Consider the following 15,492-nt stretch of genomic DNA (forward strand, 5'->3'; position numbering starts at 1 on the left):
GGTAGTGCTATGAGAGGTTAGATGAAGAAGAGATTGATAACAGAATAACAAATTCAATAAACTCAGAAATTTAGGTATTAATATAATAAGGGCCATTACATTCATTGTGGTAGTAAGAACAGAAAAGAACTTTTAACCTTTAGTAATAATTGCCTATTGAATATTCATATATAGTTTATTTTCCACATCTTTTTCTGGCTTTATTGAAATAAAATAATTAGTTTCTGGTATTTACATCATATGAGTCGATGAGTTTTTTTCTATTATAATTGGCATACAATAATATATTACTTTCAGTTACACACCACAATGATTAGAGATCTATATAACTCACAAAGTCATCACACTACTAAATCTCATATTCCTCTTCCCCCTTACGTATTTATTACAACATTATTAATTATTTTTCTTTAGCTATCCTTTGTATATCCATGTCTATTTTGTAACTATCTGTTTGTATTTATTTTATTTTTTTCCTTTTTTAAAAATTAAAATTATTGGGTTAACACTAATTAATACAATTATATGATTTTCAGGTGTACATTATCATTTGATATCTATATATTCTATTGTGCGATTACCATCCAAAGTCCAGTTTCCTTCCGCTACCATATGTTTGATCCCCTTTACCCAATTCATCCTCCCACTACCCCACTATATTTGACTCCCCCTTACCCCATCTACCCACCCTCCTCCCCTACCTACTACCCTCTGGTAACCACTAGTCCATTGTCCATGCCCATGAGTCTCTGTCTTGTCCATTTGTTGTTTTTAGGATTATATCCCACATATAAGTGATATCATGTGATTTTCAACTTTTTCAGTTGACTTATTTCGCTTAGTATGATTATCTTGAGGTCCATCCATGTTGTCGCACATGGCAGTATTTCATCCATTGCATATATGTAACACAGCTTCTTTAGCCAATCATCTATTGTAGGACGCTTCAGTTGCTTCCATGTTGAGCATCTTTTGATATGTTTGTAGGCCATTGTATGTCCTCAAGGGAGAAGTATCTGTTCAAGTCCTCTGTCCATTTTTAGATTGGATCTATTGTTTTCTGTTGCTATTGAGTTATATGAGATTTTGTACATTTTAGATAGTGAACCCTTATTGGAAGCATTGCTTGCAAATATATTTTTGCATTGAGATGGTTATCTCTTTACCTTGTTGATGATTTCTTTTGCTGAGTAGAAGCTTTTTAGTTTGATGTAGTGCCATTCATTTATTTTCACTTTTACTTTCCTTGACTATGAGGTCAAATTCATAAAATCGTCTTTAAGTCCAAAGTCCTTGCATTTTGTTCCTATGTTTTCTTCTATGCGTTTTATTCTTACAGGTGTTCAATTCAGGTCCATAATCCATTTTGAATGAATTGTGTGTGTTGATAGACAATCATCTAATTTTATTCTTTTGCAGGTGACCTTCCAATTTTCCCAGCACCATTTTTGAGGAGGCTTTCTTTTCTCTACTGTATGTTTTTGGCTTTTTTGTCCACAATTATTTGTCCATGTAAATATGAGTTTACTTCTGCACTCTCGATTCTGTTCCACTAGTCAGTGTGTCTGTTTTGCTGCCAATACCATGCCGTTTTGATGACTTTCACTTTGCAGTATAATTTGAAGTCAGGCAGAGTGATGCCTCCAGCCTCGTTCTTTTTTTCTCAGGATGGATTTGGCAATTCAGGGTCTTTTGCATTTCCATATAAATATGATGATTCTTTGTTCTAATTCTTAAAAAAAAAGGCAAGGAGATTTGGATGGGGATTGCATTAAATTTTATAATGCTTTATGTAATAAGGTCATTTTAACTATGTTGATTCTTCCAATCCAAGAACATGGAATATCTTTCCATTACTTTGAATCTTCTTTGATTTCCTTTAATAGAGTCTTGTAGTTTTCATTATATAGGTCCTTCCCATGTTTTGCTAAATTTATTCCTAGGTATTTTATTCTTTTTCTTGCAATTGCAAAAGTAATTTTTTTTTTACTTCTTTTTCTGACGCTTCATTATTAGAGTATAGGAACGCTATGGATTTTTAAACATTGATTTTGTATCCAGAGACTTTATTATACTTGCTTATTGTTTCTAGTAGTGTTCTTGTGAAGTCTTAAGGATTTTCTATACAGAGAATCATGTCATCATCAAAGAGTGACAATTTGACTTCAAATAGTGACAGTTTGATTTCTTCTTTTCTATTTGAATGCCTTTTATATCTTTCTCTTGTCTGATTGCACTCGCTAGGACCTCCAAAGTTATATTGAATAACAGTGGTGATAGTGGACAGCCTTGCCTTGTTCCCGATCTTAGAAGGAATATTTTTAGTTTTTCACCATTAAGTGTAATTTTGGTTGAGCGTTTGCCATAGATGGCTTTTATTATGTTAAGGTATTTTCCTTCTATACCAATTCTGTTAAGTGTTTTCTTCATAAATGGGTGCTGTAACTTGTCAAAGGCTTTTTCTGTATCTATCGATGTGATCATATGATTCTTATTTTATTTTTAATTTGTTGATGTGGTGTATCGCATTAATTGACATGCATATGTTGAACCATTCCTGTACATCTGGGATCAAGTCCACTTGATCGTGGTGTATAATCTTTTGAATATGTTGCTGTATTTGGTTTGCTGGTATCTTAGGATTTTTGAATCTGTGTTCATGAATGATATTGGTTTGTAATGTTCTTTTTTTGTGTGTTATCTTTACCTGATTTTTGTATCAAGGTAATATTTGCCTCATAAAATGAATTGGGTAGTACTGCTTCCTATCGATTTTTTGGAAGAGTTTGAGGAGAATAGGTATTAAATCTTCTTTAAATGTTAGGAAGAATTCACTGGTGAGGCCATCTGGTCCTAGACTTTTACTTTTTGGTAGGTTTTGGATGATCGTTTCAATTTCCATTCTGCTGATCGATCTATTTAGACCAGATCTTATTGATTCTGTCTAGGAAGGTGGTATTTTTTTTGTAAGTATTGGTCCATTTCTTCTAGGTTATTAATTACATTCAAAGTTATACTTTTTCATAGTATTCTTGTATTATCCATTGTATTTCTGCAATGTCAGTTGTAATTTCCCCCACTCTCATCCCTAAGTTTGTTTATTTGTTTCCTTTCTCTTTTTTCTTTCAGGAGTTTATCCAGGGTTTGTCAATTTTATTAGCATTCAAAGAAACAGCTCTTTTTTTTGCATTTATTTTTTCTATTTTTTTAGGTACCAATTTCTTTTATTTCTGCTCTAATTATGATGATTACTTTTCTTCTGCTGATTTCAGGTCTCATTCATTCTTCATTTTATAGTTTTTTTTTAAGATGAAGCATTAGGTTGCTTATTTGGCCTCATTCTTGTTTTTGGAGATAGAACAAGTAATGATATGAACTTTCCCCTTATGACCACTTTGCACTGTCCCAAAAGTTTTAATATGTTGTACTATCATTATCATTTGTTTCTATGTATCTCTTGATCTCTCTTTTTATTTCTTCCCTGACCCAGTTATTCTTCAGTAACAGGCTTTTATTCTCCATGTATTTGTGGTTCTTCCTGATATCTTTTTGCCATTGGTCTCTAGTAACAAAGCATTATCATCAGAGAATACGGTTGGTATGATTTCAAACCTCTTCCATTTGTTGAGGCTATCTCTGTGTCTCAGTATGTGGTCAATTTTTGACAATGTTCCATATGCACTAGAGAAGAGTGCATAAGCAGCTGTTTTGGAATGGAAGGCTCTATAAATGTCAATTATGTTCAGTTGGTCTAATATGTCATTTAAGGATGTTATTTCCTTATTGATTTTCTGTCCATATCCAACAGTGGGGTATTTGGTCCCCTACTATCCTACCGTTTTGGTCTGTTTCTCCCTTAGGTTTTGTTAGTAATTATTTTACATATTTAGGGGCTCCATCATTGGGAGCATCGATATTATAAGTATTATGTCTTCTTGATGTATGATTCCCTTTATCATTATGAAGTGTCCTGCAGTATCTTTCTTTACCTTTTTTATTTTGAAGGCTGTTTCATCCCATATTAGTACTGCTACTCTCACTTTTCTCTGAAAGCCATTTGCTTGAAAGATCGTTTTCCACCCTTTCACTTTGAGTCTATATTTGTTTTTGGAACTGAGTTGTGTCTCCTGGAGGAAGTATATTGTTGGGTTTTGTTTTTTGATACGTTCTGCAACTCTGTGCCTTTTTATTGGTGAGTTCAATCCATTTACACCGTGTGATTATCGAAATCTAGAAATAGGTCTTTTTATAGCCATTTTATCTTTTGTTTTCTCGTGGTTCAGTGTTTGCATTGCTTCCTTGTCGTGGTGTTTCTGTTTTCTTTATTTTGGTTGGCTTTTGTGGGTTTTGCATCTGATTCTTCTTATTTTATGTTGTATACTTCAGTCTTGACTCTATAGTGTGTGGTCACCATTACAAATATAGATAGATAGATAGATAGATAGATAGATAGATAGATAGATAGATAGATCGATAGATCGATAGATAGATAGATAGATAGATAGATAGATAGATAGATAGATACACACACAGTCGTCCATTTTCTTCTGTGTGTGTCTTATCTCCATTTCACTTTGCGATTTTGGATCATTGAATCCTCTGCTTTTTAGTCATTGTTATCTCATTCCGTTTCTATGTATGCTGAACGTTCATTACTATAGCAATTCTCTTATTATTTAATCTTATAATGCCCTGTTCTTAGTAAGGATTGCGCTCCTCTGCTTCTATTTTTCTGATAACCACTTTACTCCTAGTCATGTATTTTTTGTTGTTATTATTTTGTTTTTGGTGAGCTGACCCCTTTTAAAATTTCTTGTAGTGCAGGACTCATACTAGAGAATTCCCTCAATTTTTGTATGTCTGAAAAGGTCTTAATTTCTCCTTCATATCTAAAGGATCACTTAGCTGGATACATTATTCTAGACTGGTAGTTTATTTCACTTAATAGTTTAAAGATTTGATTCCATTCCTTTCTGGCTTGTAAGGTCTGCGCTGAGAAGTTCAATGCTAATGTAATGGATTTTCCTTTATACGTTACCATTTTCTTCTCCCTGGCTGCCCTAAGGATTCTATCTGTGTCATTGATTTTTGATAACTTTAATATAATGTATCTTGGTGAAGGCCTTTTTGGGTTGAGATAATTGGGTGTTCTGTTTACTTCTTGAATTCCAAGTTCCAGCTCATTCCTTATATTTGGATAATTCTTGTCCACTATTTGTCTGAAAATGCTTTCTAGTCCCTGCTCCTTTTCCTCATCTTCAGTAATGCTCATTATTATTACATTTTCCCTCCTGATGGTATTAACTAGTTCTTGAATTTCTCTTTCATTATTTTTCATTCTTTGGTTTATCTCTTCTTTCTTCTGATTTATTTCTAGATTTCCATCTTTGATATCACTGAACGTTTCCTTCTTTTGGTGGACTCTATTCCCCAAGCTTGCTATTTCATTTTTTAATCTTGAGAAATTTTTGTTTGTTTGTTTGTTTGTTTATCTTGAAAAGTTCTATTTGGTTCTATTTGATCATTTCAATCTCCTTGCTCTGCTCATTTAGTTGTTTTTTCAATTCCTGAAATTGTTGATATGACCTGTTTCGGAACTCTGAGTTTTTTTCAGAAGTATCGTCCTGAATTCCCTGTCACATAAGTTGCATATTTCTATGTCTGTAAGCTCATTTGCTAGAGATTTTTTTCTTTCTTTCTGAGATGGCTTGTCACCTTGGTTGTTCATGGTGTTTAATGGACTATTTCTCTGCCTGGGCATTAATAAAAGTGTATTCTGTTGTTCTTCCAGAAAGAAGATTTATTATATAAAGGTCTCTTTTTAGCCTGCCTCAAAGAAGGTGCTTTTCTTTTGGTTTCCAGTAGGTGGTGTCTAAGCCTCTTGGATCCTTGTTTTATATAAAGCTTAACATTTTTTTATTTTCTTGTAGATTTTAATCACACTTGCTACTTTCAGTTTCAGTCCCTGTCAGTATTAGCAACTGTTTTTGTAGTGTTTGCTCAGATTCCCCTGGGTCTCCGTGGTAATCGGTCTTGGTGGTTATGGGGGGAGGTGCCCTCTGAGTTGGGGGTTGGGGGCTGAGGCTCAACCTCGGTATTGCAATCAGGGCCAGTAAAAATCAACTTTTATTTCTCTGCTTTATGCCCTGATGATTTAGCCCTGTTGCCAGCTGGGTAGAAAAGTCCCAGTACTTCCAGGCAGGGCTGATCAGAGAGATCATGGCACCTTCACCCTTCTCCCTCCTCCTGCAAGGAGCTTCTGTGGCTACGAGAGGAAGCTGTTTTATTTGTCCTAGTACACCACCTGACACCCGGGGTTCTGACCTATGGCAGCTCGTATGCGTACATCCCTTGTTCAGACTTGCTGTTGTGTAGTTTGAGTTTTTTTTGTTGAGTTTATATGTTCAGCTTATTGTTGTTTCAAGGGGAGAGATCTGAGGATGTCTCTCACTCCGCCATGTTTTCCCAGAATTCTGTATTTCTTTCTTTTAAATTTATTTATTTTAATTAGTTTCAGGTATACATTACATTTGTTAGATCTGTATAGTTCACAAAACAATCCCTCCAGTTGTTCCTACCCTCCCCTGACACTTCTCCTAGCCAACATATTAATGCTAACTACATTCCCTATGCTCTGCTCCCTACCCCCATGACCATCCATCAGCTACTAATTCATGCTTCTTTAAGACTTCACTTCATTCTCCCAGCCCCTCAAACCCTTCTCCTTCTGTCTAACACCAAGCTGTCCACTATATTTGAGTCTGTTTTTGATTAGTTTGTTCTTTTTACTCCTTAGATTGCACATATAAGTGAAATTAATAGAGTTTATCTTTATCCGTCTGAATTAAATACATTCTAGGTCCATCAAAACAATATCTTTCCCCATCCCCTTTGTTTTCATATGTAGGGGTCTTGTTTTCTTATCTTTTCAGCCACTCTGTCTTTTGGTTGGAGCATTTAATTATTTTCCATTTAAGGTACTTATTGATAGGAATGTAGTTGTTACCATTTTTTATTCTTGTTTTTGATGCCTTTTTTTCTTCTTCTTAAATAAGTCCCTCCAAAATTTTCTGTAACACTGGCTTGGTGTTGATAAATTGCATTAGCTTATTTTCATCTAAGAAGCTCTTTATCTGTCCTTCAACTCTAAATGATAGCTTTGCTGGATAAATTATCATGGTTGTATATCATGAATATTCAACCTGTCAAATATTTTTTGCCAATCCCTTCTGTCTTGCCTAGTTTCTTTTGAGAAATCAGCTGCCAATCTTATAGGTGTCCCCTTATAAGTAATTATTTGTTTTTCTCATGCTGCTTTTAATATTCTTTCTTTGTATTTAAACTTTAGCATTTTAATTATGATGTGTCTTGGTGTGGGCCTTTTTGGATCCCTGATTTTTGGAATTCTCTGAGCTTCCGAGGGTTTTATGTTCATTTCCTTCACCAGGTTAGGAAAGTTTTCTATCATTATTTCTTCAAACAGCTATTCAACATCTTGATTTTCTTCAGTTACTCTGATCAGACAGATGTTTGGACCCTTAATAGTGTCCCATATCCTCCTTGAATGATTTTTATAGTCTTGATATCTTTTTTATTGCCATTCTGATTGAGTGTCCTTGGCTTTCCCTCCTTCTAGATAGGGCATTTGATTATTTTCTTTATTCATTTTGTTTATTTCTTTGTTTATTCCTTTTAATATACTTATCATCTCAGATAATGTGTTCTTCATTTCTGCATGGTTCCCTCTTATAATTTCCATTTTCCATTTTTCTGGGTTTTTTTTTTATCTTTATTGAAGTTCTCAACACTTCCAAAAAGATCATTGAGCATCTTTATAACCAGTGTTCTGAACTTTGCATCTATTAGATTATTTAACTCCATTATATCTGGATCTCTGTTCTATTCTCTCATATGGTTTCTGCTTTATTGTCTTCCCACTTTGGCTGCCTTTCTGTGTCTGTTTTTATATACTAAGCAAAGTTCCTAAGTCTCCTGGTCTTATTAGTATGGTTTTGTGTTGTAGGTGTGCAGTGGCACACTCTTGTGAAGGGTTCAGCTGCAAGCCAAATTTAGCCAAAGTCTCTGTCCTTCCAGTGCCACCTGTTAGGATTTAGCAAAAATTCCACAGATGCTGTGCTTAGAGCTGCCTCAAAAGGCTACACCAGAAACCAAAGCCTACTGCCTCCAGTCTGAGTCAAGGCACTGCTCAGCAAGGAGCACCTGACTCCCTGAGGATATAGCTGGATGTGGCTTGGGTGGGGGCTTTGTGTTGGGAAAGACAGGGTTTCAGGGAATCCTGTGGGCAGAGCAACCTCTCTTATCCAATTTGATGATGTCACTGCTATGGTGGTGCTCTGTCCCAGGACTGGGAGGGGCGAGGGCTCAACAGGGAACAATAAATTCTGCCAGCACTTCTATACAGTGCGATTATTGCCTTGGCCCTCACTCCGATAATGTCTCCCTGTAAGTCCCTGTTGAACCCTGTATGCAGCCAAATCGGCACTGGTGCTCAGAGCGAACAGATCTGTAACTGCAAAACTCTGCTCGTTGATGCGGCCCCTTTAACAGGCTTCTGCCACTGCCGCTGTTGCAGCCGCCATCTCACTTGGCCACTCAAGACCTGGCAGGCCCACATCCTCGCCCTGTCCTACCTTCTGCAATTGCAGGGCGAATTCCTAGGCTTCTTCTTAGTCTCATGGCTTGTTCATCTTGCTCTCAGGTGATTTTTTTCTTGCTGCTCTTCTTATCACTGTCACAACTTTGATTTGGTTGCCAGAGGGATGAAAGGAGCCTTTATCATCTACATCATTTTTTTTCTCTCTGTATTTCTTAATACCTTTGCCTTTTTTTGTCATCACCCCAATACCCCTTCCATCTAGTAGCCCTAAAAATATTCTCTGTATCTATGAGTTTATTTCATTTTTGTTGTTGTTTATTTTGTTCTTTAGATTACATACGTACGTGAAATCAGTTGATATTTGTCTTTCTCTATCTGACTTATTTCATTCAGCACAGTACCTATAAAGGCAATATCTTTTTCCATCCCCTTCATTTCAGTCTGTGGCTTTTAATCCAAAGTGAGTCTCTTGTAGGAAGCATGTATAGGGGACTTGTTTTCTTATCCATTCAGCCACTCTATCTTTTGGTTGGAGCACTTAATTCTTTTCCATTTGAGGTACTTGTTGATAGAAATGTAGTTATTACCATTCATTATTCCTGTTTTTGATACATGTTTTTTTCTTCTTAAAGAAGTCCCTCCAACATTTCCTGTAATACTGGCTTGACATTAATAAATTCCTTTAGCTTATTTTTGTCTGAAAAGCTCTTTATGTGTCCTTCGACTCTAAATGATAGCTTTGCTGGATAAAGTATTCTTAGTTGTAGATCCTGGGTTTTAATCACGTCAAATATTTTGTGCCAAACCTGTCTGTCCTGCATAGTTTCTTTTGAGAAATCACCTGCCAGTTTTATGGATATTCCCGTGTAGGTAAGTAATTGCTTTTCTTTTGCTGCTTTTAAGAGTCTCTCTGTCTTTAACCTTTGGCATTTTAATGATGATGTATCTTGGCATGAGCCTCTTTGGATTCCACTGAGCTTTGGGTTCTCGAGATTCTCTGAGCTTCCTGGGGTTGTATACCTAATTCTGTCACCAGATTAGGGAAGTTTTCCACCATTATTTCTTCAAATAGCTCTTCGACTTCTTGTTTTCTTTCAGGTATTCTTATGACATGATATTTTTTTACACTTAATTGTGTCTCTTTGGCTCCTTGTATTATTATTATTGTCTTCATTTCTTTTTTCTTGCCGTTTTGATTGAGTGTCCTTGGGTTCCCCATCTTCTATATCAGTGGGTTCAATCCTCTTCTTTATCAACTCAATGGATTCCCTCTAACATACTCTTCACCTCACGTAATGTGTTCCTTATTTCTTACTGGTTCCCTTTTATAATTTCCATATTTATGGATTTTTTTATCTCTTTGTTCAAGTTCTCATGGAATTCATCTACACTTCCTCTAAGCTTATTGAGCATCTTTATAACCAGTGTTTTGAACTCTGCATCTGTGAGATTGCTTAACTCCATTATTCCTTGATTTCTATTCTGTTCTCTCCTATGGTTTCTGCTTCTTTGTTTTCCCATTTTTGCGGCCTCTCTGTGTCTGTTTCTATATGCTAAGCAAAGCTCCTGTATTTCCCAGTCTTATTAGAGTGGCTTTATGTAGTACGTGTCCAGTAACATAGTCCTGAAGAGGGTTCAGCTTCTGGCCAAGTTTAGCCTGAGCCTGTGCTGCTCCAGGGCCACCTGTTAAGTTTTGGCACACAATTCACAGATTCTGTGCTTATAGTTACTTCAGGAAACCATACCAGAAACCAAGGCCAGCTGTCACTAGTGTGAGTCTTATCTCTGCTCAGCAAGGAGCCTGGGGTCTCACCTAGGACACATATGGCTGTGGCTTGAGTGGAATCGTTAGTTGCGGAAGGTGGAGTTTCAGGGAATCCTCTAGGCGGAGTGACCTCTGTTATTCAGTTTGCTGACTTCTCAGCTATGGGAGGCACTGCATAAGCACACTGGGAGAAAAGCAGATCTCAACAGAGGAACAATGGATACTGCTAGCATTTCTACCCAGAGGGAACCTCACCTCTGACCCTCGGTACGACAAATCAGTGTTCCCCTATAAGTTCCTGGTGCCCCTCAAGCAGTCGACCTGGCACTGTTACTCAGAGCAAGCAAGTCTATCATCTTAAAAGTCCACTCATGGACACAGTCCCTTTTAGAAGCATACACAGCTGCTGACTGCAACTGGAGGCTGCAGCTACCATAGCCTCTGTCCCACTCAGCTGCTGGGGACCAGGCAGCTTAATGTCTTCACCCCCCCCACCTTATGCTATTGCAGAGTGATTTCTTATTTATCTACCTAGTTGTAGTACTTCTGTTCATCTAGATTCTAGGTGACTATCTTTACTGTTTGCTCCTGTTTCTGTCACAGCTTTGATTTGGTCTCAACAGGGATGAACAAAGCCTCTGTCATCTATGCCATTTTTCTCTTTCTCATTTTCCCCTTCTTAACATGCACACTGTCTAGATCCGTGCTGTGTCATATAGTAACTAGTAGCCACATGTGAGAATTTATATTTAAATTAATTAAAATTCAGAAAAATTCAAAATTCTGTTCTTCAGTGGTACTAGCCATATTTCAAGCACTTAGAGGTCCACACGTGGCTAGTTATTACCATATTGGACAATGCAGATAGAGGCTATGTCTATATTTGGAGACAGTTTTGGGCCGTGAACTCTATATAGAAATGTAGCAGCCTGAAAGGAGTGTTTATAGGTAGCATAATTTCTGCTAGTACTAGCCTTCATTGAAATCTGAAGCAAGATAACTTCATATTTAGTGTCTCCAGCCTATAATTTTTGTCAAGTTAGTGCTTGCGTTCTCACTCAGGCTCTAATGCTACATATCTCTCTCCTCTGTATTCTCTTAGCACTCTGTGCTTATCTCTATTTGGCACTTGTGATACAGTTGAAACATTGATTTATGTGTCCTTCTCCTTTATTATATTGCATCCCCAGAATTTAGTACAGTGGGTGACACAAAGGAACTTACAGAGGAGTTGCTCAATAAAATTTTGTACATCCTATTAGGTCATTAGCAGGGGCATGATATGAGATACTTTTGATTTAGGTAGTCTGTTAATTATGTTTATGAAATAATAACATATTTCATGAACAACTTCTTATGCCTAAGGTTTTTGTTTGTTTGTTTGTTTGTTTGTTTGTTTTCGCTAAAGTACCTTCAGAATTAAGTGTGAGTAGAGTGGCAGTGTGGAATAGATACAGTGTCCCTCTGTATGGAAAAGTTTACAGTCATAATCATACTAAAGATGAAGCTTTCCTAGAACTCTGAAGGACAAATACAATAATGAACAGTGCAATTGATATGGCATCTGGGGAGAAAGGCATAATCCACTTTTTCCCCACTGATTATAAAGATTTATCAGATTCAATTTACTATTTGGGGTAGAAACAGGGCTTGCAAGGCAATGCATTGGGGCTAAGCATCCATATTGCTTTGTGTTAATTAATTATTCTCTTTATAATACACTAAATGCACAGAAAACAAATGAGTTGGTAAATAGATCACAAGCTTGATCTCAGTGACATTTTGCTTCTCTATAAAAGTATAACTGGCTGACAAATAAAAACTGGGATACTTGGAATTAAACAGCATGGCAAGTATGTAGACAGGATAGATGTTTTTAGTAAATAAAGCTGGCCCGTTTAGTACTGGAGGATAACAAAGATGACATTGGTTCTTTCATGTTTGCCTAAAATGTTAGAAGCTCTCAACATTCTCCCCCTGTAACCTCATCGGCTAGCAATATTTTCCCTGACAAATGAGGCTATGTCTCTAGGTAAAGCCTAAGTGTGGTTTTAAAATGTGATATAATAATGATTCTCCTTACCAGTCTATTTTCTGAAATTGTTCCTAATTTTAAATCTCCAATTCTTGTATTTTCATTTCCCTTCTGAGAGCTCAGTTCTCACTGTTGTCAGCAGAAACAGTTGTTCAGTGTGGTGCAATGAGCCTGATAATTGACGTTAATTCACTAGTCCCAGACTGCCTTCACAATTGCTCAGGTACTGGAGAAAGATGGCTACTCAAGGCAGCAATCAACCCCTCTATGTTTCAACATCTGCCTAGAAACAACCTAAGGGGATAGGAAATGGTGCCAGAGAGAAGATATAGAAACTGATATTTCTCATGATTTCTGCAATGCTACAGGCTGGCAGAGTAGAAGAAAAGGTCTTCACATTATATTACAACTGACCATAGTCTCATTTGCCACCATTTTTAGCTTAGGATGAAATAGGGGCCATGAGAATGACATGAGACTGAAAATACAGACAGCTCATCTTCAAATTTAAATTTAGAGCAAAATTATTTAATCTCTTCTTATGGCTAAGTAATATTCCGTTGCATATATGTACCATCGCTTCTTTAGCCAATCATCTATCATAAGACACTTTGGTTGCTTCCATGTCCTGGCAACCATGACTAATGATGCTATAAACATCGGTGTACAAATATCTTTTCAGAAATGAATTTTCAAGCCTTTGCAGTGAATACCCAGTAGAGCGATTACTAGATCATATGGTTGATCGATGCTTCATTTTTTGAGGAAACTCCATACTGTTTTCCACGGTGGTTATACCAGTATTTAATCCTACCAGCAGTGAATAAGGGTTCCTTTTTCTTTACATCCCCTGCAACATTTGTTATTACTTGTCCTGTTGATAATAACTATTCTAACAGGTGTGAAATGGTATCTCATTGTGGTTTTGATTTGCATTTCTCTAATAGCTAGCGATGTTGAGCATCTTTTCATAGGTTTCTTAGCCATTTGTAGGTAAGACAAAATTTCATTTGGATATATATTTAACTAGTAATATCTCTTTGAAAAATATTCTTTCTCAGTTATAATTTCTTTACTATCCCATGTCTAGAATAAATTATTTCTCCTCATTTCCTTCTATTAATTAATTTTATTGCTTATTTTACATCATTTCTTGCTACATACACCCTTATTGCTACACACTTACAAAGATTTCAGGAAAATGACCAATTGGCTATAACTAGTGTAATATTGAGTAGGACTCTTCTACTTCCTTAGATTCCATATGCCAAATGACTGAATTGGTTAAGATGGATAGTTTACTATTTAAGAAGAGTTTATTAAACTACCCCCTTTTTCTGTAATTGAGTAATATATCTTGGTATTGTAACACAGTAGACTTTTTTTTTTATTTAAGAAGAGTGTGGAGATGAAATTTATGACTAAACAAGAGTATTGCTTATCATAAATTTGATCATAACTAGGCTGTGTAGAGCACTTCATATGTTAAAAAGAACGTCCACATCCATGATTTTATTGAATCATCATAAGAACACTGTAAGAAAAATTGGACTTAAGTAAAACTGTCATTATTTGCAGATGACATGATACTCTATATAGAGAACCTTAAGGATACCACCAAAAAAAAAAACGTTAGAACAGATAAATAAGGTCAGTAAAGTAACAGGGTATAAAATTAATATTCAGAAGTTGGTTGCATTTCTATTCATCAATATGAACTATCGGAAATAATTTTTTTTTAAAAAATTCGATTTATAATTTCATGAAAAACAATAAAATACATAAGAATCAAATAAACCAAAGTGGTAAAAAACTTGTTCTCAAGAAATTATAAGACATTAAAAAAATCAAAGATACAATAAATGGAAACATACACCATGCTCATGGGTGGAAAGAATAATCATCATTAAAATGACCATACTACCCAAAGCAATCTGTAGATGCACTACAATCTCTATCAAAATACCAATGGGTGATTACCAAAGGGTAGGAGGTAGGGGGAGGGGGACGTAGACAGGGTAAAGGGGGTCAAATATGTGGTGACAAAGAAATCTAACTATGGGAGGTGAACACACAGTGTAAAATATGTATACATATATATGCATATATATGTATATATGTACACATACATACATACATACATACACACACATACATATATGCCTTATTGTTAAGGTATACAGCTGAAACTTATTGGACTTTGTTAACCAATGTCACCATAAAAATAAATAATTAATTAAAAACTTTAAAAAATACTAATGACATTTTTTACAGAACTAGAACAAATAATCCTAAAATTTATATGGAACCATAAAAGTTTCCAAGTAGCCACAGCAATCTCAAGAAAGAATGACTTTGGAGGTACCACACTACCTGATATCAAGCTATACTACAAGGCTACAGACAACATGGAACTGGCATAAAAACAGATACATAGATCAAGGGAACAGAATGGAGAACCAAGAAATAAGTCCATGCCTATATGGTCATCCAAGCTATGACAAAGGAGGCAAAAATATACAATGAGATAAAGGCAGTCTCTTCAACAAATGGTGTTGGGAAAACTGGACAGGTATAACAAAATAAAACTGGACCACCTTCTTGTACCATATACAAGAGTAAATTTAAAATGGATTAAAGACTTAAATGTAGTCTACGGCCATGCTATCCTGAACAAGTCTGATCCTGTCTGATCTCAGAAGCTAAGTAGGGTCAGGCCTGGTTAGTACTTGAATGGGAGACCACCTAGGAAGACCAGATACTTTAGGTGTAAAAAATAAAAATAAAAAAGAAGAGATTTTAATCTGTGCGGTCAACCGAGGGTTGCCTTGCCTAAATAAATAAGTAAGTAAGTAAGTAAGTAAGTAAGTAAGTAAGTAAGTAAGTAAATAAATAAATAAATAAATAAATAATATAAAGAATTAAATGTAAAACCAAAACCATAGAACTTCCAGAGGAAACACAGACAGTAAACTCTTTGATATTGCTATTAGTAATTTTTTTAAAAATATATATCTCCTTGAGCAAGCAAAACAAAAAAGAAAAATAAAGAAATTGGACTAAATCAAACTAACA

General features: G+C 35.7%; 1 pseudogene; it reads left to right on the plus strand.

The window, feature by feature from the left end:
- Nucleotides 1-15,068: 15,068 nt before the first annotated feature.
- LOC118607993 lies at nt 15,069-15,187 on the plus strand (annotated as a pseudogene).
- The last annotated feature ends 305 nt before the right edge of the window (nt 15,188-15,492 follow it).

The sequence above is a fragment of the Rousettus aegyptiacus genome, unplaced genomic scaffold (assembly GCF_014176215.1).
Source record: "Rousettus aegyptiacus isolate mRouAeg1 unplaced genomic scaffold, mRouAeg1.p scaffold_m13_p_9, whole genome shotgun sequence".
NCBI classification, from domain to species: Eukaryota; Metazoa; Chordata; class Mammalia; order Chiroptera; family Pteropodidae; genus Rousettus; species Rousettus aegyptiacus.